This window comes from Cyprinus carpio, chromosome A11 (genome assembly GCF_018340385.1).
Source record: "Cyprinus carpio isolate SPL01 chromosome A11, ASM1834038v1, whole genome shotgun sequence".
NCBI lineage: Eukaryota > Metazoa > Chordata > Actinopteri > Cypriniformes > Cyprinidae > Cyprinus > Cyprinus carpio.
Genome location: NC_056582.1, coordinates 11,327,826 through 11,354,055, shown reverse-complemented (window position 1 = coordinate 11,354,055; position 26,230 = coordinate 11,327,826). Strand labels below are relative to the sequence as shown.

Below are 26,230 nucleotides of genomic sequence, written 5' to 3'. Positions count from 1 at the left end.
AAAGAATCGGACAGCCGCTTTAAATTCGTGGCGTATGTGCGATTGAACTAGACGATTTGGTGATCCATCTGAAGTTGACCAATCAGAAGATGACAAAAAACACGTTATGTATTTAAATAGTCTATATAGTAATTTTAGTTTAATTATACAGCTCTGTTTTTTATTTGTTATTCCGAATTGTGCCAAGTTTGCCGTTCAGCTTTATGTGTGAATATATACCTGTTGTATTTCCGACAAAATGAGTAGAAATTCAGAAATATCCTTCTCATCTCGAGTTGTTTATGAAGAACAGAAAGTCCATGCTTTTCTCTTCTTTTCAGCCATTCTCTTTGCCATGTCTTTGTTTTTTGTTTTTTTAGACGTCATAAGCCATAGCTGCCAAAAAGAAAACTATTTAGTCCTCATAATTTTTATGAATGGCGCGAAATGTAATGCTTACGTCAGAGTTTGTAAAATTGTAGTAAATTCGTGTCGTGTGTGACTGCCTCCGTTCGATTTTCGGATAAACTCAATCGTGACATGTGCGAGGGCTCATGACGTTCTGACCTTCAGAATCACACTGTGAATGCCCGCCTTTAGTTTAATTTAGGATTTTATTCACATAAACATTGATCAATGCACATGGTGCATCAAACAAAATAAACACAAGTGCAAACAAGCTTGAATGACACCACCAGAACCAATGAGGTTTATTCTCACGTGCCAAGCAAGCACATTTGATCTTCTGTTTGTTTACCATATCCAAGTCTTCAGGATTACTTTTACATTGTCCTAAACATGAAAATGGTTTAATGGATGGACAAACACTGAACAGATAAAAAAAAAAAAAAAAAAATTTGTTCCAAAGTTGAATGAAAGACATACAGAGTTGGAACGACATGAGGGTGAATGATGACAATTTTTATTTCAGGGTGAACTATCCCTAGTTTGCCCTCTGTCACCTACAAACTCTGAGTATGAGCTCATCATTCCTGAGTCTGACTTTGAGACATTACACAACTGAACCCATACTGCACTGCCTGTGCTGACACGTATGGCTGTCTGTCACAAACCTACAACACACCGGGAAAATGCTGCAGAATGATTCTCTACTTTCAGATCTCTTTCACCCTTTCTTTCTCCTTGAAATCTGCAGTGGAGTTAAATAAATGATAAATGACAGACATATAACCATTCATGACTGTTAAGGTCAAGGCACCATTCAGATCTAAAGTCGAGTCATTAAAGAGATAGTTCACCCAAAACTGAAATTTCTTACCTTCATATCATCCCAAACCATTCCAAATGTTGTTTTTCCTTCATTGAACATAGGCAAAGATATTTTAAATATGTATTAGGTGTCTATCACAAAAGTGTGCATTATGGCATATATAATCCAATCTTCTAATCCATTTGATAGCTTTATATGCATGCAATACCAAAATATAACTGTGATCGACGTGCCATATTTAAGTAAAGATAAGGGGTTGTGGTTTTCCACTGCATTTCTTAGCCATGACCGTTTCACACTATATACTGAACTGACCAAATCACATCCAGGACTGAAATATTAGTTTTATAACTGAATATACGTGTGAGCAAATGAGATTTCACAGCTATGGCATACAGAGGCCCAAACTGTCAGTGCATAACTTAAATTTGGGCTGTTCCTCCAATGAACTATTATTTGAATATAGTGAATAAGACTCATGGACCATTTTTATGATACTTTTATGGTACTTTTATGTCATTTCAAAGCTCAACAGCCCCAGTACCTATTTGTTTTTATTATTTTCAACGTATCTGTCATTTACAAGTCATACGGGTTTGAAATGAATAAAAAAGGGTCCTAAGCTAGTTTTCTAGCCCAAATTGGTCTGCTGGCTGGTTTAAGAAGGTTTCTTGGACAACTTTCTGCTGGTATAAACCAATTAAATGCCAATTAGGACCAGTGAACAAGCTTAGAGTACTTTAGCAGGGTTTGTTCAGCAAGAATGAAAGAGTAAATGACTGAAATTCTCATTTAAACTGTTATTTTAATACTCCATTCAAAGTGTACAGTTTCATCTTCATCAATACTCTGAGTGCAACTACAACAAAACCAGACACCACATCAACATTCTCCTCAAGAGAGCATGAAAGAGCGAGGGTGAGTGTGAATGCGAATGTGAGGAGATGAACGCAATGGGTGAAAGCAGAATGCTAAGAAACAAAAAGAGCAGGAGTGAGAAAACTTCAGTCCAAGGATGAGCACTTCACATACGCCTTTAATTAAGCAGGAGATGTGGAATGTAGAAGCCCACGGCAGAATCAAGTGAAACTTCTGTCTATATGTTGCTCTTGATGTTTCCAATCTAACAGTCAAGACGGCGAGAGGGTTTTAAGGACATTATGGCTCCATTCTACAGTGATGCAATTCCACATCTTTCAGAAGTTCGAAAGGTGAACCGAATATCTGATAAAACCACACAAGAGCACTGCTCATTATAAGTGAGCTCTTGCAAAGACTTCTTACAGAATGCACCAGATGAGCATCTCCAAGCGAAGATCCACTTCCAGTCTTACTGAGAATAATGGCTATTTTAATGGGAAAGTTATCGAGAATATCCGAATCAGGAAGCAGCAAAAGCAGGCATCCTGTTTGCGCCTTCCCACACACACCGAGTTTTGCGTCACCACTTCCTCTTCCTGGAAAAAGCCTGCTGGCTCTTTGCAATCATATTTACATATTCAACCTCATGGGTTGAACCGGTTCTTCTGTTCTGCCTCTTCGAAGCTAATCTGTCTGTCTGTGTTTTTCCATGAGGACTTTACATGTCACCGCCACCAATCATCTCTATCACTGTCTTAAAAAGAACTTAATTTCCTTAACATTGCATTAACTTCTTAAAGGAGCTTTCTTAGTCTACCTTATTTTTTAAACACTTAATAACACTATAAATCAAATTAATTTGATTAATCAGAGATGATTCAGGATATTTACACATCTCCAGCTACCTTGGATTATTTAAATATGATGAATTAATGCTATAGCATTTAAGTCACATATAAAGTATGGTGTTTGTAGATTGATCTAAAATGTGGGCTGCACAGCTAAACAAAACTTGTATAGACAGACAGACAGATAGATGACCATTAAAAGGCATATTTTCTTGACACTAAATGAACACAAAAATGAGCAAAAGACAAATAAAAATGTATAGTAACAATTAAATATTTCATAATAATTTACAATTACAATTAGATATTTATTTAAGTGACGTGACATACAGCCAAGTATGGTGACCCATACTCAGAATTCGTGCTCTGCATTTAACCCATCCAAAGTGCACACACACACCGTGAACACACACCCAGAGCAATATATTAACTAATATAATAATACAAAGTAATACACAACAATATTTAGACAGGGGATTAATTCTTTACAAAAAAATGAATACATGAAAAATGCTATTCTAAATATGATTCACTGAAACAGATCATTTGAAATGAACTTCCCAACTCTACAACTATTTCCTCAACTTAAATCAGACACGCTATTAAACACTGTCACAAGACCGGAGCACATTACATGCATTGTTTTATTCACAAAATTACTTTAATATAACTGAGAACCAAATCATCATGGATATATTGTGAACATTAAATCCATCGCCCAGCCATAACTAATAAGTGGATTACTGTAAACACAATCTTTGTTTGCTATTCAGTTGTAAAATTCATGTTATAAAATGCAGCAGCAGTAAATTCGATGGCTATTGGTAAATACAAATGCATCTGTCACGTTTTATGGATACTAATACACTGGTTGGAGGGGAAAGAATACGTTATTGATAAAAATTAAAGAGATGAAAAACTGTAGATTTACTGACTAACATTTATTTAATTTTTTTACATATATAGGCTACAAAACCACAACCACCCTCACCAATCGCTGCTGTCTCCTCTGCCTGTTTCCCTGACGACCAGTAGGGTAACGTCTTAATATCCCATCATGCCTTGACCCCATACAGAGAGATCCTGCATTATTGATGGGACTGCCTCCTGTCGCCACATACACAACACACAGTCCACCTCAGCACCTTACCATACATATCAGCAGTCAAATTCAATGGGCCGTTCAAAACCATCACACAGAGTTAAAAGGAGAAATACATTATTGAAAAGAAACAGACTTATATTTATGTCAGCGGCACCTGCAACTGTCAGTCCTCCATGTGCAACAAAAGGGCCATCAAGCCATTAAACAAATCACGCTTCAATCATGCATTAAGATTTAAGACCTTATTTGCTTATTTTCAATACCTCATAAAAACTCCATTTGGCATTTTCTATAAAACGGAAGATGTTTTAAAACAAACTGCCACTTACAGCGAAGGAAACGCAAGAAATTAGCCATGCACTGACTGCACATTACCTCTCATTGAATACCTTGATATACCGTGAAATGTCTCACATTATGGAATTAAACAGATTTACCTTAAATGATATTTCATATTCACACACCTCAAAGATACCCAAATATATATATAACTAATTTTCCATTGTACTGTTTTGTGTGTGTGGGGGGGGGGGGGGGGGGGGGGGGGGGGGGGGTGTTACAACGTGTTATTAATATGTAATTTTTCACTTGCACTGAAGATAGTCCTCTTAATATCATAATTTAATATCATATTGACATTAAATAATAGGCAGCAAATTGCATGAATGCTGTTAACTGGAGCTGCTTCTTAAGAGTCTGGCAAGTATACAATACATACGACTGCATATATATCTGCCCAGTCATGCTTTTGCTGAATAGGGTGCATGCAGTCACAATATATTAACACACATCAGACTGTGAAATCAGTGAAACTGTTAAATGTGCACATGAATGCAATGCATATTTAAAAACAGATGAATGGAGCACGTAAATTCTAGGAATGGATGAAGAGGGATATGAAGAATGACTCATACCCAGAATAGCCACCACATTCTGGCAGAGCCTGAAATAAAGCATGAAATCTGATCTCAGTGAAACACTCACTAAATAACAAACACATACACAACAAAACCTCTGCAGACAATGTGGCACGCACACGCGCTCTGCCTTTTCAAAACGAGGATGAAAACACTGTGGAAACGAACTGTGGCTAAATCTATTCAGACACGGTACAAGAGGAGGATGAGGTGGCACAAGTTACTGGCCACTGCTCTCTTTCTCTGCGATAGTCGCCACATGACCACTCAGGACAGCTCCATTCTGCAGCAGAGACGAACTAGACAGCAAGCGCAAGAGATGAGCAGAGGTAGAACAAAAAGAGGAGGAGGGCGGGAGTAAGAAAGAAAAAGAAAACAGCTCAAGAATAAGGGACAGAGAGTGGTTATGACTGGAGGAGGAGGAGGATGGCGAGAAAAAGCAAGAGAGAGAGAACAATAGCGAACAGCCCAGACATGTGCCAAGCATGTGTGTACATGTGCAGGCATCCAAAAGCTTTTCACAGCAACACTCACTTAAGCATACTGACACACAATTCACTTCACCAAACCTGGACATACTTACTGTCCAGCGCTGAAAAAAAGTGCAAAAGAGGTCTGATGTCTTGGTGATGAAATCACAAAGCATAAGCACAGTTAAATGGCTTTTAATTTCAGTAGTGGCCATAATATTACTTTCCATACTATGATTATTTATGTTAAATACTGTGTTTTTAACTGTCATATGATAATTATTAATAAAGAAATACACAAAAATTAACATTTAACATGATATATTTCTGCTGCTTGTAAAAGGGCATGTAATAAAACAGACTAATGTTTACATGACAACGATGTAGTTAAAAACAGAAAAAGTCTTTCCCTTGCGTTTCACGTCTAAACGACAATGTTTTCAAAACGATTCGCGATTACACATTTCTGTGAAAGCTGCCGAAAGCGCTGTATTACGTATGCCAGGCCAGTAGTTGGCGTTGTCACCTTGTTAGTAAACCGTACCTGTAGGGAAGTGATGATTATATGTTGTAGATGAAGCGTCTCCACTGTTGGTTGTAATATTGGTGAAGTAAATCCACACTTTGCTGAAGAAGCATCAGCAAACTCTTGAGCAGCAACAACAGTACCATATACGCCATTGCTGTATATGTTTATTCGTGCTTGCCTTTAAAAATCGGCACATACTGCGCATGTATAAATACATAACACGTACTCACACACACGACGTCACCGTTTTTTTAAAGATTCCCGTTTTGGGTGTTTATACGGAAACGACAACGGTGAAGTTTTTAAAAAATTGCACTTTGCAACACGTTTAAAAAAATATGCTTTTTCATTCCCCAAAACGCCATTGTCGTGTAAACAAACAGGCAAAATACATAAAAAGTTTCCCGCTTTTGGCTGAAAACGTTGTCGTGTAAACGGCCCCTTACACATCAACTCCCATGATCATCAACAGGGTGTGCAAAAACTAATTCGTTCAAACACTGAATGCCCACTTTTCAAAGTCCAATCAAATCCTAATGGATAAAATCAACTTTCATCCTTCTTGTTTTCTTGTTTAACAGTAATATTAATAATAATAAAATAAATTATGGTTGATATTATTAATTAAATCGATTTTATTTTCAAACATTTGGGATCATTAAGATTCTTTATTTTTATTTTTTTTTTATTCAGTGAGGACACATTAAATTGATCAAAATTGACAGTAAAGACATTTATAATGTTACAAAAGTTTTCAAATAAACGTTGTTCTTTTGAACTTTCTATTCATCCGGACTGGAGTAATGACTGCTGAAAATTACATTTTCCATCACAGGATTAAATTAGATTTTCAAATATATTAAAATATAAAAGAATTACTTTAAATTGTAATAACATTTTAATAATATTTAATATTTTTACTGTATTTTTCAAAGAATTTATATTATATTAATATAACTTTTTAATAAAATGTATTGTTGTTGTTATAATAATAATAATAATAATAATAATAATAATAATAATAATAATAATTATTATTATTATTATTATTATTATTATTATTATACAATAATAAGCCTCTATGAAACCAATGAAATGCAGCAAGTATGAACACCATATTACAAGCCACATGTGCTTGGACAATAAGCAGTAGATTTAGATTAGAGACAGATCAGAGCACTCTCCTTCACTGTGAAGCACATAATGTACTGTATATTTATTGAATTAAATTGCAGCTTTTTGAGGTTTAATAATACCATATCACACCAGGCCATATCGCGATTTCGATTTTAATCCGATTAAATGTGCAACCCTAGTGTGTATGCGGTTTTGCTTACGGATGCGCCACAGGCCCACTTTGTGTTCATAGCAATTAATCTGTTAATCCAACTGTGTTACTGTAACAGACCACCAGATAATAAGTCATTCCTGCTGTGCAATATCAACAAATGCACACATTACGCATCATAATATACTAGATTAGGGAGGAGACGGAGAAAGCATTTTAGCGTTCGCTTTCCCTCTCGTTCAAGAAACTGGCACACGCACCCCCATACCAACAATGCAATGGAAAAACTGCAGAGTTCAGGAAAAATACAACAAACGCTGACAGAATCACCTCCGCAGGAAAGAGAGCGAGGGAAAACAAGTAAGCATGGGGGTAAAAAAAAAAATGTATTTGAACACATACTATGCAAATTCATTCATTAATCTATGACAGGGGGGCTTTCAGCAGCCTGACTGGGGGAAAAAGCAAGGAGGAAAAGAAAAAGACTGCAAAAGTGAGGGAGAAAAGGGGAACGGGGATGGAAGGGTAACATGCTGGTCATCTAGCCTCGGTTTTACCCAGTGAGCTAACGTAGCACTGACTCTTTCAAACACATAAAAACACAGCACTCTGAGAGCAAATGGAAAAAGCAGAGGGTGGGCCTCATTTTCCTCATAAAAAAGCCCATTTAAAGAGCACAACTCCACTCTGAAAAACAACCACAGATTTTTGAACCCAGAAGGAAGGGAGAAAAGAAAGAGAAACTTGTGCAGCCTAAAATCATTTCTTTCTTTTTTTCAGAAATGTTTTTTATTTCGTCTTGAACTCATGTTGACTGCCCTGCGCCGTTGAACAACTTATTCATTCCAGACGGTGACTGCGTGGATTCCTTTTTCCAGCCTCCGCTCTTTCTCCCTCCCTCTCCCTCTCTCTCCGAGTAAACAGAGGAAGAGCGTAGGCTCCATTCCAAACTGGTTATGGGCGTTCCTGCGCAGCTCCGGCAGGGTCAAAAGTTTACAGTGGTTTTAATTTCACCTTTCCTCAGCCAATAGCAGCACAGCAGCTGAACTCTGACCTCTATAAAAGGATTCTACTGGCAGGAGGATGGCTGCTCTCTTTCGCTCTCCTGTCTCCCCCCTGCACTCTTTCTTTTACTACTCCGTTTCTTTCTCACCGCTTGGATTTGTTTTGAAATTGGTAGAACGTGGGATTTCAAACAATGTTAAAAGCAGGACGACTCGGCAGAGCTAAAGCAAAGGTTTTAGTGCTCATGATAAAGTAATAATTTAAACATGAATTTCCTATTGCTAAGGTAAATATGTAAAAAATAAATAAGTAGACATTTAAATATCCGATTATTAAACAACTGCAATAATTAATTCCTTTTTGCATCAAATTGTTTGACGACTAGTTCACAATAACTGTCATACAGTTTTTGTACATTTTAGGACATTTTGAACAATAAACAATCTTGGTACGCCAATGTAAAATAAAGATCCTGAGGCTTATCTGAACCTAGGACTGTCTTGTAAACAGCTGGTTCTCTCGGAGGACATACCGAACGCTTTTTTCTCTTCCATCATCCTCATTCACAAATCAAATTATGCAGTTTTCATAGTTAAGGGAGCTAAGTGCCCCATACTGACCTCAGCCTGTGACCCCTTCTGTTCTCCAGGTTCTCTTTCCTCTCCCTCACCACATGCTGCCTCAACATGGGCTAAACGCCAGCTCGACGTAGGCTAACACTATTAAAAGCGTATTTAAATGACTTATGAGCACTGAGACAACAGAGAGCACCCAGGGAGCACAAGAGAAAGGCCAAAGGCTGGGGAACGCTCCAAAGTGCCTCCAATATTGTAGATAAAAATCATCTAATCGAGTTTGAACTGCCAATACGCTCAATGAAACCCGGTCGGGTTCAAAAGGCTTTTCTGAATATTTCAAGGTTACACTCTTAGTCACCTTGGCAGAAAACCGCTGGCTGATTGGGAAGCCAAAGTTATTTAATGGAAATGAATTGAGCTTCAAACAATGGAAGGTCTGGAACCAGTCAAATGGTAAAAACTACATTTGATCGGAGACATCATCTTCTTTAATCTGCAATGCTGAAAGAGAAGGAAATCAGTAAGTAAATGTGTCACTCTCAAAAAGAGAGGTGCGTGATGGAAAACTTGCAGTAAAATGCATTTGAAATTGGTGCTAGCTTGTTTCTTTACACAGCCATCAAACATCGACTAGGTGACATTCTCCAACATATCAGTGCAAAAATACCACAGTTATGCTGTGACCTTCCTCACTCAAGTTACACCAAAACAAAACTAAACCTATAAATAAACCCTGAAAACTTCCTGTAACGGTGCATTCTACATCTAGACCTGGTGAAGCAAAGCGGCAGCTAGCTTTCGGCACTCTAAAGAGCAGAATGAGTGAGGTTAAAGGCCAGTTGCTTTTGTTGGCTTATTCTTTTCTTAAAGATAACCTCTGACCTGCTCTGGGGTCAGCAGTATGCACTCGCCGCTGCTGATGGTGTCTCACTGGGTGCTGAGTGAGAGATCGGTCACTACGCACTGATCCTGAACACTGTTTGGTCAGATGCTGATTGGAGACAAGCTCAGGTGATGAGTCAAACTGTCAGGGAGTATTGTGGCACTTTCCTTAGGCAAAAAAGACGCATGCTCTTATTTCCAAGCATCTGACAGAACGAATAAATCATTGTGGATCGATTCACTCTTTATATGGCAGATACTGGTACATTTCAATCAATCAGAGTGATTTTTACATCAAAATCTTGTTAAAGGGATAGTTCACTCAAGAAAGAGAACTCTGTCATCCTTTATTCACCCTTATGTTGTTTTAAACCTGTATGACTGACTTTCTTATGTGAAACAAAAAAAAAAAAAGTTGAAAAAGGAATTATTTTTTTTTGGTTCATTAAATTAAAAGTCAACAGGGCCCAATGTTATTTGGACCCAAACATTTCTTTGTGTTCTGCAGAAGAAAGTAAGTTTACTTTGGGGTAGGCATGGTGGGGTTTTGTGTTTTTGTTTTGATTTTGTCATGTGTTTTATTGTCAAGTTTTGGTGGTATAAATGTATTGTTTTTGTAAGTATGAAATGTTATTTTTAAATGACTTGGTAAAGACTGACCTCTTTATTTAACCTAAAACTGTAATTACAGTTATTTAATTTTAGTTATATAATTCATATACATAGCATTTATATAAGTTCATATCATTTAGTTATATAATAATAATAATAATAATAATAATAATAATAATAATAATAATACACACAATTTGATCTAATAATAACCCAATTTGAAGCAAAAACAGAATGTTCTGACAAGCTTTGTGAAATTATACCATGTAAACTATTCAGAAGACAGTCAGCTCCCCTCAGAAACACATTCATATAAACCCCCAAATCAATATTGAGGATTTTCTTCCAATAGTTCGTGCATCATGAACAGTGAGTGATCTGCCTGATACAGTATTTTTCTCTGTGTGTCCGTCTTCAGTGTCTCTGGCCTGTGTTAACGGGGGTTAACAGACTTCATATTTTCACATAAATGACATTTTTTTTGCATTTTTTGCAATGCAAAATTATTGCATTGCAACGCAGTTTGTGCAAGTCCAGAACAGAGTGTTGCAATAAGGCAAAAAACATCTGGTTGCCGATAGCGTAAAGGCCAAAGTATATTTCGGCCGTCCACGCACCGTTGGCATTACGTTATTTTCGTCATCAAGAGGGCTCGCGGAAAGCCGCGCACCCCGTGGTACTGCGCATGTGTCAAGCTCATCCGTCCGCGCTCATCTGCGGTTGAGTATACTTCTGAAAGCTGTGAGGATGCGGCTGTGCGCGAGACGGAAAGGAACGGTAAATGTGAAGTGTACCTGGGCCTTAAGTTCAGCCAGCCTACACACACGTGACTGAGCGCTCGCTCGCACCAACAGGAGGAGGAGGGGTCAGTGTTACTCTCTACACTGCACCCAGGCTGAGGGATTCCTGCTCTTTCAGTCATTGAGGAGACATGGAAAACAGCGCATACCGCAGGAACGGTATAATGGAAAATATTAATGGTTTTGAAACAGTGACATTTTCAAACCGCGGTATACCTTGAAACCAGTAATCGGCCCATGCCTACTTTGGGGTTAAGTATCCAATAGCCATATTAAAGGATTACTCCACTGCAAAATGAACATTTTGTCATTATTCACTTACCCCCATGTCGTTCCAAACCCATAAAAGCTCTGTTCGTCTTCGGAACACAATTTAAGATATTCTGGATGAAAACAGGTAGGCTTGAGACTGTCCCATAGACTGCCAAGTAAATAACAGTGTCAAGGTCCAGGAAAGTATGAAAAGCATCATCAGAGTAGTCCATCTGCCATCAGTGATTCAACCGTAACGTTATGAAGCAACGAGAATACGTTTTATATACAAAGAAAACAAAAATTATGACTTTTTTAATTTTATTTAACAATTCCTCTCGTCTGTGTCTCTCCAAATCAGCGAATCGCCATTTTGGCAAATCTGAGCAGCACGCAGGTGGCGTATGCTCTTCTGTGTATTCAAAGTTAGCAATTCATCTTTGATTCAGGAACTGTATGCAAGTTTTTTTTTTTTTACCTTTGAATATCAGTTTATTCTGATGGTACATCAGCATTGGCTTCCGTTTCTTTCCCCAAACGTCTGCTCTGGCTGTATGTTAGTTTGGTGAGTTGGTACGAAATTCTGTCAAAAGTGTGGATTGCTTTAACTCACTTAACTGTAGGGGACTCCAAAGACTGAAGAATATATAAAACTAGTCGCTTTAAGCACTTTTTGAAACCCCACAATGGCTGAATGTGTCGTAGCATGTGCACAAACTGCTAGGCTTCAGCTCCGATAAAAAAATGTCACATAAAAGTCAATGGTGGCACTTCCCTTCATATCAAATGTTGTACAGCAGTCCCAACAAGCTCTGTTGGGACACTTCCTGTAAAACGTTTGCCATTTGTCATCACCTTTAGAGTCTGTACTCCACACTAAAGACAAAAGATTGGATTAGTCCACCCACTGAAATGCCTGTGAAGAAAATGACAAACGTCAAGATGCGAAATGAATGCAATCGATCATCCAAACAGCGTCAACCTGCGTTCTTGGCATCAGGGTTTTGTATCATCATTTGCAAACCACAAAGGGTGAAAGGTAAAGCAGGCCAGTATGATCTTATATCTAACTTTGGCAGTGTGTGTATACATGATACAAGTTTAATTAAAATTTAGTAATGACAAAAGGCCAATGCAGTTGCTAGCTGCTCTATTAATAGTGCATTGGATAAATGGACCTCCTAGAGGGAAGAGGACGCCCATCATCTTTTCCCCGCCCACGACTGGCCTCATCACCTTGACAACAGTCCACAAACAAGAGTGAAGCCATGGCGACAGGCAGACAGACCAGGATGTAATCTGTTTTACCACACAGTCTTGGACTCTAACCAGTAGAATGACATGCATTTCAAACCAAAAGCCATAAGACCCTCCCACATCCTGTGGCACAAACATCTAAATCCAGAATCTTAATATGAATCGACATTGAAATCTTCCAATATATTCAAATGCAAATATGCATTTCGGCCTATCTGGTCAACCATAGAATGCAGATTGTGGTGTCCATTCAGTCTGTCACGCCTTTTGAGGTGTTTGACACATGTGTCTCAGGTGTGTGACCGGTCCCGACAGCACACGACGGCTGCGACAGTGGCTAATTAAAACATTAATGATGTGATTAAAAGGACAGACCGTTGCTTTCCCCACCTGGTGCAATCTTTTTTGTTGAGGCCGACGCATGAAGTGCATCTGCTCTGCTGCAAAGCTGCAATGACACCGCATACCCGTTTTCTCACTGAGCTTGTATTCTACATTTGATTTAATCACTGCAATGCTAAAATCCTATTCAGGGTTGTCCCTTCAACATCATCAGATTATCGGCCTGAGACAGAGAGATTATGGATGCTGTGACGCTCCTCAGGAACAAAAGAAAGCTGAAGCCTATGGAAATACACAGTGCAAGAGAGGGGTGCATTGGATGCAAATAGGCTTTACGTTATGAAAGCAGACATATAATAAGAAAAGAACATCAGAGACCATGTAAAAACTACAGTGTTGCATAGGGGCGCTTCCATAACATTGCTCATCCAGTCATATTTAGTGTATAATGCATTTATTTATAATCTATTATAGATCTTACCTTTTGTTTGACTAAATTATCAGAAAATAATCATTACAACATGATTATGTAATTTATAAACATTTTGGGAGTTTAATTTTCAGCAAAAATAACTAAATTGTGATACACCAGATACACAAAGTTTACGGTCGGTAAGAATGTTTTTGTAACGCTCACCAAGGCTGCATTTATTTGATCAAAAATACAGTAAAAACAGTAATAGTGTAATATTTCTACAATTTAAAATAGGCTAACTGTTTTCTGATTTAATGTATTTTATAATTTAATTAAATTTTGTGATGATAGCTAAACTTTCAGCAGCCATTACTCCCGTATTCACATGATCCTTCAGAAAGCATTCTAATGTGCTGATTTTGCTGCTCAAAAAATATTTCCTATTATTATCAATGTTGGAAACATTTGTGCTGCTTGATGCCTTTTTTTTTTTTCTTGATTAATAGAAACAACAGCATTTGTTTGGAATAGAAATCTTTTGTAACTTTATAAATGTCTTAGGGACCATTTCCACAAAGTTTTTATGCGTTTTGCTTGTTCGTTTACACGACAACAGCGTTTTGGGGACTGAAAACGTATATTTTTGAAAATGGGTTTCAAAGTGCAAGTTTTTGAAAATGCCACAGTTGTCATTTCTGTGTAAACACAAAAAACGGGTGACGTCATGCATGTGCGTAGAACATGTTAGGTATGTATACATGCGAGGTACGTGTCGATTTTAAAGCCAAGCGCGAACAAACATATACAACAATGGTGGAGTATATGGTACTGTTGTTGCTGCTCAAGAGTTTGCTAACATTTCTTCAGCAAAGTGTGGATTTACTTCACCAATATTACAACCAACAGTGGAGACGCAACATATAATCGTCACTTGGGTGGAAGAGATCAAGAGGTGAGGATAGGTTACTTTAAACAGGAAAAGTTAAGCATACAGTTATAAAAGGGAATGTGAGAGTAGAAAGAAGAGGATAGGCACAGTTCATGTTTAAAAATCACTTTCATATGTCAGCAGCGATATTGAAAGTCTGAGCTTGTGTATGAGACTAAATTTTATCCCATGACCCATAACTGCACTGAAATAAAACTATCACCTGGAGTAATGTAGAGTTAAAGGCATCGTTCACCCAGAAATTAAAGTTCCTGATTGACTTTCTTTTATGGAGCATAAAATAAGACATCTTTAATAGTGACAGACAGACAGACTTTTAAAGGGATAGTTTACTCAAAAATTAAAGATTTGCTATCAATTACTTACTCGGTGGAACACAAAAGAAAGTCAAACAACATTGGCCCCAACTGAATTTCATCGCATTGGAAAAAAAAACAAAACCCAAATCATTTTTCAAAAATCTTTTTTGTGTTCCAAAGAAGAATTTCAGAGCTGGCATGTTGTGATCCATCATGAGACAAACAAGAACGAATGACGCTTGGTATCACTGACGTCAGACCTGAAAACTTGATGTTCGGGTTTGAAAATAGAAAAGAACCGCTTAGACATTCTTCAAAATATCTTCTTTTGTGTTGCACAGATAAAATAGTCTTGCAGGTTTGGAACAACAGTGAATAAACAATGACAGCATATTCATTTTTCAGTGAACTAGGCTAATCCTTTAATTGTAGAGTAAATATTCTACAGGAATGCAGCTCGGTTGTAAAAGTTTTCCAACACTACAGTGGGGTTTTGTAAGTGTGGAATTCTGAGTAACTCTCCATAAAACTTTCGTCAAATTGGGGGGTGGGGATGCTGGCAAAATGAAAACAAGGTGGCCGCTAAGCAGATGAGAAGTTCATCCAAAGTTGACTTTCTCTCTTTCCCTCTACTTCTCTCTCTCTCCTCTCGACTGCTGGGGAACACATCTGGTAACATTTACTTCGTGACTTAAAACTTTTCTCTACTATTATACAACAGGGCCCTAAATACAACACAAACACATACCAAGTCTTGCTAACTTTTTTACAATGGTAACAAGACCAGACCAGGGCCTAACCCTCCCATGGGCTTATTCAGGTGAACCCGTTTTACGAGCATTCTTCAGCAGAGGGCGAGAAAGCCAAAAAAACGAGAGAGAAAAAAAAAAAAAAAACAGGAGTGTGCACTTTTCACTCTTTTAACCTCATTAGCCATTTTCCCCGCTCTTTCTATCCACTTTTCTCGGCAACAACAGGAAAACTACAACAAATCTGAACTCGGCTGGAAAATGCAACAAATTAAGCACGACAGCAATGAGAAAATGAAAAAGTGAACACAATATTTTCCTCCTCAAGCCCTATCACCATCTTAAGAGAAAGTCTTTATGCACACACAGTCTTTGCACGTATTTTCAAGTTTCACTTTCAGACACCCACAGCACTGCAGAGAGCTTCCTTCCGCGTATGTGTGCATATCATGCACACGCCGTCGCCAGAAACATCCAGCTCATCGTCACCGCCTGAACGACCTTGAGCCAGTCGTGCAGGAGTGTCGTCATGGCAACACAGCTTTACACAAGCAGCCACAGCTGGATGCAACTTACACATTCCTCTTAAATTTGACTTGTGCTATAGGACACTGAAGAGAGCTGTAAAATGCAGATGCCATGCAGAGACTCTTAATTACGACTCATAAGTTTGCAAATGATTCGCACAGAATTTTTGACTTGCGAAAGACAAACCTTCACAGTTGAGCTCTTGACTGTGTGTCTAAACGAGTGAGGGGAGAACGTTCTCAATATGCGGTTTACGAGCCGAGTAAACAGAGAGAAAAACTGGAAATTTATTCCATGATACACAATCTGGCAACCATTCCCAGCGCTACAGGTGTACAGGAGTGGAAGAGTGAAAGGAATTAAATTTATTACTCTCTCTGGACTTGATTTAGAAGGACTAACTTTACTTTTCTGCTTGTTTCTCTAGTTAGCACAATGGAAAGTTACAACGGGCTACAAATTAGTGTTGTAAATTATGGCACAAGCTCCAAATCCAAATTATTTACACATTAAATTGTTTTCGTTGAGAATCTGACCGGTGCAATAAATCATTAATATCCTCTAAGTTCCAAGTGGTTTGTTTTTCGATTCATTTTGCACATGAGTCAAACTCGTCACATGTATTAAAAGTTTACAGGGCTAAAATGTCCCTACGACTAACTACTCTGAGCAAAAAGCCATAATAAGTAGCAGGTATCACATTTCAATTAGTGCAACAATCAAGCATTTGTTTCAACCCACTGCCACCAACACAAGCGCCTTGGAGCAACACTATACACCCCCCACCCCACCACCACCACCACCATTAATCTTACATTTGAAACAAACACACAGATACATGATATAACTGGACCCTTTTCCCTGCTCTGAAAATAACAGTCACCCACAATCACACTGTTTTCCTTTTTTCGCTCTCACAGCAGCATTTCAACTTCAAGTATTGTGGACTGATAAATGCAAAACGTGCGGGGACGATCAGACAAGTGTCAGAAGGGTGACGAGAAGCACATTAGTCATTCTGCCGTTTTGCTAGTCACAACGAAACCACAAAATATCTCTTCAAAAAAGAACATTTATAATAGACAAGACATTTAGGAATATTTCATATAAAAATTAAAATAATTAATTAATTTCTATCAACCGTGGAACACAAAGGGTGATTTTTGGATGAATATATTTTTCAAAAAATGAAAGGAAATGGAGACAGGGGCGGTCAAGTTCAAAAAAAAAAAAAAAAAAAAAAAAAAAAAATTGTAAAAAGTATCATAAAAGTGGGTCATAGGACTTTGTGCAAGTCTTCTGAAGTCACATGAAAGTTATGCATGATAAACAGACCAAAACTGAAGTCATCTCTGAGATGTGTGATTGTGGATGAATTGTTCTTTTGAGTCGGATCATTTCACCAAAATAGTTGATCCAGTTCACAAAACTGCTCTGAGCGATTCAGAAACAAATCGGGACTGTCATAATACCTGTACTGTTAACACTATTCAAATTTGATTTTGATATTTGAAATAAAGCTGAAATAAAATACAATCTACATAAAACTTAAACAACTTAAAAATTTCAAATGTTGCTTTGGCAACTAACATAAACATAATATGTTTAAGCTGAAGTATTACAATTACTAAAACTGAAATATATATATAGATATTTTTTTTTAAATAAAGCTAAATATAGAAATACTTATAAAAATTAACAACCACTATCAGTGAATAATAACTTAAATTTTGGACTGTTCATAACACAGTGCTTCAGAATGCATAAAATATAGCACACAAATCATATGGATGACTTTTATGATACTTCATGGTGCTTTTGCCACCAGTTGTCCTGATTCAGTCTCATTCTATTGAAAAGAGCAGTCAGGATATTCCTACAAATGTTAATGACATTAAAATAATAATGATAATTTTCATATTTTTGGACATTAAAATAAGACAAAATGTAAGAATGTTTAACTGTTCAAAACAAAACTCTGATGGTCCTTCAAAAATCATGGGAAATCTTTCGCACAAGCATTTTTTTCTTCCCCTGAGAGTGTCCAAGTTAATGAGTTATAAAGCCCGAGCTAACAAATGGACGAGGACAGAGAATCTATGCATTCTTTAATTCTTAACCCCATCTGCAGTCAAAGCGTTCAACACAAGATTGATTCATAGTTAATGCAGCCTGACGCTTGGCGTGTGAGAGAGAGGGAGCTGGGGAGAAAGGAACAGATAAAGGGGGAAGGAGGGGTCAGCCTGCGACCAGTGTGAAGAAGAGTTCAGAGGGTCTTTTCCCACACGCAGTCAGGGCATCCGTGGGTCCCGTAGCGTGTGAGCACCAACATACACCGCTGTGCAGAATGCTTGTTCTGTTCTCATGCATTCAACTACAGAACTGCTTTAAAAACACACTTATATTAAACTATTTTTATACACAGAATAAGTGCACTACAGGCTAAAGAGGCTGCAGCTTTGAAATTTAATAACTTAATTATTAGGAAGTTCTTACTGCACTGTGGAGGCAATAAAAGCAAATCAGTCACAGTTCTAAAAATGTGTTATTAAACAGTCAGAGCGCAAGCACGTTATCTACCTGTACCTTCACTGTCCGAATAACAAGCATAATATATTTCCCAGCGTCTATATATGTCAGCATGAGTGCATGTGGATTTCAGGGAAATGTTGGTCCTACAAATGTGGTTCTGTGATGTTTCTATAAATGGGCAGTGAATATTTTCGAAACGGTGGGATGTGGTCAAACTCTCCTTGGTCAGAAACTGCTGCATTTGGATCACTACATAACACGAATCGCTGTGAATTCAGAGGAACTTCCTCAAACTTTCCAGCAGCGCTGCAGTGCACTGAGTACCTCAGGCTACCTCGCTGCAATTAACATTGCAAGAGCAAAGAATGGGGGTGTTAAAAATAGTATCTGTTGACTCTGATAAGAATCATTCATGTTCCTGTGTATGTACGTTTAAAACACTCCTGTCATGTCCAACAATACTGTCTGGGTTGAGACACAGCCATAATTACAGCATCTAATACAGTCAGTACGACCTACATCACACTTCACCTGCACAAATATGCAATATAGCAAAAAAAACAAAAAAACAAAATACAAAATCTAAAAGATAAGAGTTATCACAGGGACTTATCCTGCTGGCTTGTGCATCGCTAAAGTGGTCTACATTGATTTTAACTGTTTTCTCAGTTATTTAATACGCCACAGTTTGGTTGGTAGCAAAGCAAAAGCATAAAAACACTGTAAATAATGCCCAGCTTAGATTTTTTTCATTTCTGACTTATGATCATTAAATCTCCACCCTTTGTGTCATTAACCAGGAAACAATCTTGTTGTTTGGTTCATTAAAAGCAACACAACATCCTCATAATAAAACATCACACAATACATCTGAACCGATCGTTTGAGGTCAATAAGTTTTTCATTAAAGGTCGAATCAAAAAGTTGGAAGAATGAATAAAAATAAGTATGTGTGATGGTGACAGATAAAGGGTTAAGAGTATGTGAAACTAACTTCAGCTCGTGTAAACTATCAGGTGATCCAAAAACTGGGCAACAAACTTACTGCTGATCAAAGATTTAAAACAAGCAAAAAGTGTATTAATATTACATAAACCAACAGCGGGAATAGTACAGCAATTACAAAAATAACTTAATCATATCGGGTTGTTGTATATCGCAAAACATTCAGACTGGATTCAAAATGTTGATTAACTTAAAACAGTGTTAAAACTACTACTTAAAGACAAAATATTAATAAAACCGCATAAGAAATTTCTTTAAAAATCCACAGACGGATCTTGTTATGTAAAGTAAACAAACACGCTGGAGAATGTTGTCTCTGGCAACACTGTGTTACTACGATTATTGTCTCAAAGGCAGAATAACTAGGTGGCAAGATCCCCACCGTGGACAAGAATGTACTTCTGAATAACCGGCATCGCGTAACATTGTTTCACGAACAAAACAATTGCTTAAATGTATCCATTTAAGATCGCGAAGAAGTGTATCGGTTGACTTACCGGTGTAAATGTATCCAGTGAAACACTACAGTTTCTTTAAGCCACTTCTACGCATCCGCCATCTTCAGCATTAGCTATGTTTGTTTAAATGGGAAACACTCCCAAAGCTTAAAGAAGCCTGCCCGAACCATGCGCGCGGGGGGCTGCTGGGTAATGTAGTCCTGCCGTTCGGGCGATACGCGCATTCTACACAGAGCTGGAAAGGAAAGAAACTACAAGTACATGAACCCCCGCAGATCGAAAAATAGACATCCAGTAGGAGATGGGCAGTAGTAGCAATATCGTAGAAAAAATATAGTGCATTTATTTTTAGCTCATCCAAGGACCACATAGAGATAACCGTCACGTATGCCTAATGAGTAGGCTGACGTTACGCCTTTATTTACATAAGTTGAGTGTGATGAATTCGCTGGCTTTGCGAGAGGTCGAATAATTTGTTCGTAGCACACCTTTTTATTCATAGTCTGTCAAATCAAATCACTTTATCGCCACTATTACAACATGTCTCATGTGGTCCACCAACATTGCAGCCACTTAGTGACAGAACAAGAGCACAATAAACTCACTGCACAATTTACACATAATACACAATATCGAGATTTACGCGTAATATACATTATGCACACAAAGAATACATTACACAATATACACGATGTACAAGCACTTGAACAGGTGCGAATATGTTGCAGAATGCTTTTCAATATGCACAATACTGCAAAATGTAAAATAGTTCAATTTGCCGCCAAAAGTGACAGAAATACTGTGAATATTTAAATGTGGAGGCAAATGTTTTTAAGGCAAATAGGAAGGCAAACATCTATAATTTAATTTTTCATTACTAACATGTTTGTTTTTCTAGACATTATATATTAGGCTTTGCATTGATTTTATTATGCATTAAAATAAGCTATTGTTCACATTGATGATACTTGCAAAGTAAATTATATTTACTAAGCAAATGGGTGACATACTGTGTGTTTTTGTATGGTTAGAAAGAATAAAATGTTCTTGTAAAGGTTAAATGCCCCATTTTTAAGTGCACAATAGTAAATAATAATGAATTAAAATTAAAATATTTTTAAAACTGGTGCATGTGCAGGAGGGAAAGGCTACAAAATAAAACTGTAATGTACAATATATATGACTCTGCAATATGATAGCCTTACTGTAAATTATCAAAGGCATGTGTTTCTATGCCTGATATACATAATAAGCTCACATTTTGTGATGCATATTTATATATTCAGATTGTCATGTAAAGAGAAATAAATGCTCAAAAAAGCATTTTAGGACACACTTGTATTCTTGTGGTCTACAGAGGCTGTAAGTGCTCTGCCCTCTGAAGACCAGACATGGAAGATAGCAATGAACTCGTCTCCATGGTGATCTCTGAGGCATAACAGTGTAGAATTTCAACTGTTGGAGAAGGAGACAGCGCTAAAGAGGGAGGGAGGGAAGGAAAAAGAGAGGGGAGGGAGGAATGGTGGGTGGGAGGGAGGGAGGGGAGGGTTTAGTTTAGAACGACGCGTGTGTGTGTGTGAGAGAGAGAGAGAGAGAGAGAGAGAGAGAGAGAGAGAGAGAGAGAGTAGTAATTAGCTCATTGCTTGCTGTTTCCCGACTTGACTTTTCCCTGCTGTACAACCTCTGGTTTCAACTGGCCAAAAAATGTAGACGTGAAACTGAAGCATCAAGCAATCTGATAATCACCGAGTAAAAACTCATATAGCTAAAGAATATATTTTCACATTTCTTTTTGGACTTGTGCACCAAGGAAATGTGCAAATTTTAAGTGGAGTTGTGCTTTTTATGTCTTATTTTTAAATAATGAAGAATAATACCATGCTGTATAAGATGAAAAATTTTGGTTTTGAGCATATTTGACCACAAAACTGAGAGTGCCCCAATAACATTCTTCAGAAACCCAGAAAGAGGCCCATAGACCTGTTGTTGTTCCCTCCCCCAATTCACAGCACAATCTTACTTCCCCCTTCCAAGAGTGTGAGATGGTTTACCCCCAACCCCCTCACTCTGTCTGTCCCCTTTGAAAGGACAGGAGATAGCCCCTAATCATCGGCATCTATAGATTCTCTACCTGCAAACATGCAGTCATGAACCTCTCTTTTGCCCATCTCCTCTCCAGATGAAGTGCTTTAAAGATTTACAAGGTTAGATCACCTCTACAGGAATGTACAAATGAGGAGCGAGTTAAAAAAGTGCATTATTACATCTGTTTAATTCAAGGTTAGGTAATCGTATCACTGTGCTTGCTCTTTAAAGGGACTGTTCACCTAAAAATAAACATTCTGTCATCATTTACTCACTGCCACATCACTCCAACCCTGTATTACTTTTTTTTTCTTTTTTTTTTCTGTGGAACCCAGAAAAATACATTTTGAAAAATGGCTCAGTGTTGATTTTGCACATACAATAGAAGTCAGTGGGAAATGGTTTGGATACCAAAAAACTTATGTGTCCACCGAAGAAAGAAAGTCATGCAGATTTGGAATGACATGATGGTGAGCAAATGATGACAGATTTTTCATTTTTGGGTGAATTATCCCTTTACGGCAACTGAGTGTTTAATAAAAGAGATAGATGAAATTATATTATTTCTAGATATCTCTAGAGATCTTCCGAGCTGTCTGTATTTTTTAGAAAATATATACAGTATATTTAAATATACAGTTTTTTATAACTAAAGTGCATTTTAAACTAGCAAATCCTGTGACTCATGTGAATATCTTAAGATACTGTGTGTGTCTATGGAAAACTCTCCATATCATCAATATTTCTTTGGCTTGAGATCTTCCATGCTGTGTGAGTGTGTGTCTGTGTCAGTATGTGTTTTGATTTATTAATGCAGCAGGGTGTCTCAGACAGCTGTCCTCAGCATAGATGACAACATGAGGAACAGAAAGCTGAATAGCCTCCTCTAGTGGACAGTCTGTGACATGACCTACTAGGTCTCTAAACAGTATGACCTTAATGTATGTTTTTTAGATGATGAAGGGCTATGTTAAGCATTCTGTTTATTGGTTTTAAATAATGCAGTTGCAAGGGGCTTTGATATGTTTGCCATCATTCATCAAAATATCTTCTTTTGTGTTCCACTGAAGAAATGAAATCACAGAGGTTTGGAATGACGAGTGTGAGTAAACAATGACAGACTTTCTATTTATTATCCCTTTAAGAATTAGCCTTTAAGTTTTGTCGAAGGAATTTGGCTAGTAAGGAACCACCCAGAACATCATAGCAACAACCCACAAAACCCTGGCAACAGGACACAGTAGTAATGCACTAAACTCACTCAAAACACCTTAGCAACCACATAGCAACATCCTTGCAACCACCCAAAACACCCTAATATTGTGGTAGTGAGATTTGCATGTGCAAACAAATGTAAAAATCAAAATGTGTAAAAATCTAATAATTGATTAGTCAGTTTCAGTATCCTATGATTAAATGTGCATGTATTGTTGGTTCTTTTAAGATACTAAAACACAAAGTCTGGTTTTGCAAGGATACATCAAGCGTGGGGTGTGTTTTGGCAGCTGAATCACTGCAAGGTGTTTCAGAACCTATCGAACTAGAGTGGGTTTCAGATAAGCTGTGCCCAAACCCCACCCTCTCAGGTCTGTTGAAAACATATGATCATGGCATCCCGAGTATAAATAAAGGTTGGAATACACTAAATGATTTTTCAAATTTGAGTAGATTTTAAAACACCAGGCATTGTACATTTACCCGCCTGGTAAAACTAGACATCATACACTAAATAACTGAGGATCACAAACTACCCGAATGTTAAGTAATTCAGAACACTACAAACTTATACAGAAACATGTTTGATATCCTCCTCAGACTGAACTGATTCATAGTCTGAAGCTAAAAAAAAAAAAAAAAAAAAAAACTGAGTCTGATATCTTAAAGAGTTGCTGGTCCCAAATGACTACAATTGTATTTTTCCCATACTAAGGAAATCAGTGGGGAACAGCAACTGGTTGCCAACATTCTTCAAAATATTATCTTTTAAATTCCACAAAAGAAAGAAACTCATACAGGTTTGGAACAACTTGAGAATGAGTAAATGATGACAGAATTTTCATTTTTGGATGAACTTTCCCTTTAAGAATCTCTCTTTACTGTTCCAGTAGAAATCACTCAAACAACTAGATAACCAACCCAAGCTGTTATGATGATATGAATTTGTAGAATCAGTGATGTGGTATAAATTAGTGAATGATTCAGAGGTAATGAACGATTAACAAATTAAAATTTAAACTTTTCTAACTGCATATAATATGTATACAAATATATGTATTAAGGCTAAAAAAACAGATATTTATCATTTAATTATGACTTTCCTTTCAGCAGAGAGTTTCATTTCAGCACTCAAAGCCTTGTCAAGGCGTTTTTACTACTTTAACAATTATCTGTTTTAATTTAATGCAAAACACCTTTAACAAGAGCTTTACTGTAAATAATTTAGCTCCGTTTTAGCTGTACACATCAAGGCCTAGCTCCTTTTTCAGTTCACAATCCTGCCACAGCCTGTCTGGACTGAACAAAAGAAATTTACTCAGGAAACCTGTCAGCCAATCAGCTGCTGCCTTTCATCTTGCCTGAGAAAACCGGCCAATCACAGAACTGCTTTCATTGCTGTTATCAGAATGTTGGCTTGGCTGGCTTGGAGAGCAGAGACTGCTGTGTGTAGAGAGAGAGAGAGGGAGGGCTGTCCTCCATGTTTTAATAAGCATTGACATTACACACTGTTTTAAGCCATGCATCCACAGAGGTAAGAGATTTTTCATTGCTTATATGCTTTTTACACTACCTCTTAACGCTAATGGTTGAATTATGTTGTGCAGAAATACAGGATTTTCTGAGACAGGGGACAAAAACCTGTCCCAACACCAAAGAGCTGGATCCTGGCAGGCAGAGGCAACTCAGAAATCACACTCACACTGTGTTTTAGTCACCAGGCTCGCATGGCTGACCTGTGCTAACACTGTGACCAAACTGGCCTCTTCTGGTCTCTCTCCTAGTAAAGTTTCTCTAGAGCTGGAGAGGAGCACAGTTGTGTCACAGGCCAGAACTCTCAAAATGGAAGGCCCTGAGGAGCAGACAGTACAGACTGTAAGAGGAAGTGCACATGTAGACCTGCAGAAAAGATAGAGCAGTAGTTTTGGCTCAAGTTGCAATTTTCAATGGCTGACATAACGCTGAATGTCCAGGGTATATGCCTAATTCGCATTCGCAGCTTTTGCTGACAGTTATTGAATCTGAAATAGAAGATGCATCTATCAATAGATGCATATAGATGGTGTAATAGGCTTGTGTTTGTCTTTCTAGGTTAAATAGAGGCTTCTGTCTGTTGACTTAGGTTGTAAAGACTCTGTGCAGGCCAGGCATTTTATCAAAACTTAGTTGTGGTATGAGTTGGCAGCCATTTCAGACAGACTTCCTCTTTCGGCTGTGCAACCACAAAGACTGTTCTTGTGTCTGTGAATGCAAGCATTCTGTCTTAATGTGGCATTATTAATATTACGTTTGTATTCAGTATTTCAAATATTTCTCTTGGATGGCAAGTCGTTGGATGCTGTATTTAATACAGCAGGGGTCTGATCAGAAGTCAAAGCGGTGGAATAGTGTTTTTTCCACAACCATAATGTCAAACTGAGGTGTGTGGGTTTTTTTTTTTAGTTCTTAACCTGCCATAGCAGTCATTGTCTGCAAAATAACCTGCACATTGGACAGTTTGGCTGTTAAAGCAAGTGATTAAACCTGACTGTTCATCGGCTTCACCTGTCTGATTGACAGCGTATGTGAACTTGTGATTTCCTGATATCTGTTTGAGGTTAAACTTCTAGAAATGTGATTTAATGTTCAACTGCTGAGATTTGTGGGGGGTGGATTAGTTTGTGTGTTAAAAAGAAAAGAGCAGGGAATTAATTACAACAGGGAGATATAAGAAACATCATTTGAATTATTATCATCAAATAATTTTTATTAGTAGTAGGCAGACTTTCCATGATATATATATTTTAAATGTTACTTAAATTACTCATTTTTGTTTTATTGTTTAAAAAAATAAAGAAAAGAAAAAAATGTATGTTACTCCAAAAATGTCATGTGGTGTAATCATATTTTTTTGCACCTTGAATAATGGGTTGGTTGTTGCTTAAATATATGTTTATATTATATATAATAATAATACAAATATGTATATATTTCATATATGAATTATGAAATCCACATTCAGTGTTGGGTAAGTTACTTAAAGTAATCCACTACAAATTA

General features: G+C 37.5%; 2 protein-coding genes across 3 annotated transcripts in view; one reads left to right on the top strand and one right to left on the bottom strand.

Annotated features, from left to right (window-relative positions):
• LOC109098484 (nuclear receptor coactivator 3-like) overlaps positions 1 to 20,080 on the bottom strand; it is a 38,663-nt gene extending 18,583 nt beyond the window's left edge. Inside the window, exon 1 of the mRNA XM_042766229.1 lies at positions 19,931 to 20,080. The gene's annotated coding sequence lies outside the window, so the exon portion shown is untranslated. The remainder of the gene's footprint in view (positions 1 to 19,930) is intronic.
• A 4,502-nt stretch (positions 20,081 to 24,582) lies between these two features.
• The window catches only part of LOC109106990 (zinc finger, MYND-type containing 8), a 47,389-nt gene continuing 45,741 nt past the window's right edge, over positions 24,583 to 26,230 (top strand). For both annotated transcript variants that reach the window (XR_006161116.1, XR_006161114.1), the window contains exon 1: positions 24,583 to 24,725. The gene's annotated coding sequence lies outside the window, so the exon portion shown is untranslated. The remainder of the gene's footprint in view (positions 24,726 to 26,230) is intronic.